Raw genomic sequence first — 3,573 nt, forward strand, 5'->3', positions numbered from 1 at the left:
CAAGCTAGTACAGGGATCTGCAGGTAGAGGGGTGATAAGGAAGACAGGGATTTCTAGGGGGGAATCATGTAGAGGTTGTGGACAATGTGGTGAGGTAACTAGGTGGCCTTGAAAAGCCTTGACGTCAGCGCCAAATCTGAAGAAGTTAACCATTAAGATAACTGAGCTTGCCAAAACTCAGTTCTCTCTCTCTGCTCTCTAGTTCTTTCTCAAACATCTGATCTTTATTGACTCCTTCCCATTTCTTCAAGGTACACAGACAATTTCCTCCATTTTCATTGTTTTTCTCTCTGGTGTTTTTAATGTTGTTTTTATATTCATGTTTCTAAATAAATTTTCTTAACATGCAGATATATTTATTTGACTTGGGTGCTTCTTTTACTTGCTTATTTTTCACAGTTTGTTATTGTGTGTCAAATCCCCTTGCAGCATAAGCAGTGTTTTTTCCAAGGTTTCTAGAGGCTTTTGGCCATCAAATCAATGAGCTTATTCTCACTATTCATTTACATTGACCCTTCTGCTATTAAAAGCATAAAGCAGTAAAACAAAAGACAATCTTAATAAGGCCCTTGATACCATGCATGGGGTGAAATGTGCCTAGTCTCAGCTATTCAAGAGACTAAGGCAGGAGGATCATTGGAACCACTTGAGTTCAAGGCCAGCGTGGGTAACATAGCAACCACTTATTGGAGGGGATGTTTAGGAAACTAAGAATAGAGAGATGCCTTCTCCAGCTAACAACAGGTATCTATTATAAACATATGAATCACTAGATGTTTTCTTCCAAAGAGTAAGAATGAGGCCAATTTGTCTGTTTGCCCAATTTTCGTTCACCATTGGAAGGGCTTGTCAGTGAAACCAGGCAAGGGGGGAGGGAGAGATGGCATACAGATTGAAAGAAATAAAAACCATTTCCATTGCTGATGACATGGTTGTATACATAGAAAAATTAGAACAATTTGCAAAACATAGTAGGTTTTATGGGTGAAGTTAGCACATTCAGATGTTATAGTACCAATGTACAAATTTTGACATATTAGTTATGAATCATTGAAAAATAAAATTTAAAGAAGACATTTTCAGTAACATACAAAACTATGACATAATTAAGGATAATTTTAACCATTGTGTAAATGATCATTATACTAGATAGTGCAAAACACTATCAAGGGGAATTCAAGATGTAGATAAATGGACTGGCAGACTCAATGGTATTGTTGTTGGGACATGAGTTCTTTGTAAGTTGGTCTATATTCAACACATCCCAGTTAGCTTCTCAACATAGCATTTTGAAGAATTGGTAGTTAAATTCTAAAAGGTGTGTGACAAGACACAGATGCTAGAATAGTTGGAATAGTCTTGAACATTAACAAAAAATAAGGCAGGAACACATAAACTGCCTGATTTCAAAGTACTCTTTGCAGCCCTTGTCATCAAATGAGTGTGAGAGTGAAGGTCAGCTGGCTAGGAACAAAAGTCCAGGTGAGATATACTTGCTGTATAAGGCTGGTGACCCAAGTTTGATCCCTGGAACCCAGGAAAAGGTAGAAGGAGAGAAAAACTCTACAAGGTTGCCCGCTGACTTCCACATGTGCACTATAGCACATTTGTGCTCACACATACATTACACACACACAATGAAGATGATGATAAAATGTTCGATGGTCCTGCCTCAACTTGGTATGCCATGCTTTGTTTACTCCCATGGAGGCTTTACCCTTTCTGAGGAGTGTATGGGGGAGTAGAAAGTAGGTGGGGGGGGACAGGATGAGAGGAGGGAGGGAGGGGAAACTGTGGTTGGTATGTAAAATAAATAAAAAATTTAAATAAAAAAGGTCTAGATTGACCCATAAATATATGGTCAACCAGTGTCTGGCAAAGAGGCCAAGGCAATTGTGTTAGGGCAAATATATTTTCAACATATGGTTCTAGGATGACTAGACATCCTTTTAAAAAACAAAACATAACCAGGAACTCCATCTTTACCTGATGCTATACAGAAAATGTCAACTCAGATTTTACCTGATGCTATACAGAAAATGTCAGCTCAAATGGTTATAGACTCAAAGGTAAGAGTTGATACTCTGAATCCAAAAAGAAATAGCTTCATTGGGGTTAATGCTCGCACTCAGTTCTTTTCCATTAAAGAAGTCATTCAGAAACTTCTGAATCTTGGGGATCCTGGTAGAACCACCCAGTATCATGGATCTGTGACTTGTCTACTTTGGCATCTCAAAGGGACTTTTCTACAGGGTAGAGTGCCACAGAACAGGTCAGCATTTAAGTCTTCAAATTGAGGACAGGTAATAGAGGTATAGAAGTCGATTCCCTCATAAGAAACAATCAATCTCAACACTGGCCTGGGTGCTGGAGGAGAGGGTACATTTAGTCCATTTACAAGCAGTACAGATAAAGGACAGCTCTCTTGTTCTCACTGATGTCCTTCTCATACTTGCATTTAAACTCAGCAATAAAATGGTAGACCACTAGATTTTCAATCTTCTTTACCCAAGTGGGTATCTCCAGCTGTAGGTTTGACCTAAAAAATTCTATCATCAATAGTGAGAATTGACACATCAAAAATACCACCTCCCAGATAAATAGATTTAACACATTCCTATCAGCTCCAACTTTCTTATCTAAGCCGTAAGTCAAAGCAGCAACAGACTCATTGATAATTAAGCACATTGAGGCCCCCAATAGCTCCAGCATCTTTTATTGCCTACTGCTGACAGTCATGGGTAACAGTCTTCCCAAGATAGGCTTCTCCAAATTTCTTCATCTTTTTTGAAACCATAGAGGATACCTCCTCTAGGAAGAAACTTTTTGTCTCTCCTTTGTTTTCTGCTTGGACCTTGGACCTGCATTCATCATTCATCACCATGAAGGATCAATGCTTCATTTCACATGGAACAATGGCATGGTCAAACCTATGCGTGATCAGATGTTTGGCATCAAAAACTGTCTTGGTGGGGTTCATTGCAACCTCATTCCTCACAGCATCCCCAATTAATTGTTCTGAGTCAGTAAAAGCAACCTATGTTGGTATAGTTCAGTTGCCCTGGCCATTGGCAATTATTTACACCCTTCCATGCTGGAAGACACCCACATAGTCGAAGATTGGACCCAAATCGATGTCAGCTCCAGGTCTCTTATACATGGCTGCTTACATGTAGACCTAGCTGTGGTGACAACAAGGCCACCTGAATCCCCAAAAGTTTCCACCACCTTTAATGAGCTGAAATTAGATTCTTTTTTCATGTAATACATTCTGATTATGGTTTTCCCTCCCCCAGCTCCTCCTAGATCCTTCCCACATCCCCACCCACCCAAATCCACACACTTTCTCTCTCTCATTAAAATACAAACAGACATCTAAATAACAATACTAAATAAGGTAAAATAAAAAAAATCAGAATAGAACAAAACTAGCAAACAGAAAAAAGGAGCCAAAGAAAAAGCACAAGAAACATGTAGATGCTGCTAAAAACAATGTGCACATGATATACATTTAGACTGTCCAGTAAAATTAAAATAAAAATAAAATTTCAACCAAGATTTAAACTATATGCA

At 38.7% G+C, this 3,573-nt stretch overlaps 1 pseudogene; it reads right to left on the reverse strand.

Annotated features, from left to right (window-relative positions):
* Positions 1–2,063: 2,063 nt before the first annotated feature.
* On the reverse strand, positions 2,064–3,160 carry LOC128117722 (heat shock cognate 71 kDa protein-like; annotated as a pseudogene).
* Between the last annotated feature and the right edge of the window lie 413 nt (positions 3,161–3,573).

The sequence above is a fragment of the Peromyscus californicus genome, unplaced genomic scaffold (genome assembly GCF_007827085.1).
Source record: "Peromyscus californicus insignis strain IS unplaced genomic scaffold, ASM782708v3 Scaffold_10__1_contigs__length_136768540, whole genome shotgun sequence".
Classification (NCBI taxonomy): Eukaryota; Metazoa; Chordata; class Mammalia; order Rodentia; family Cricetidae; genus Peromyscus; species Peromyscus californicus.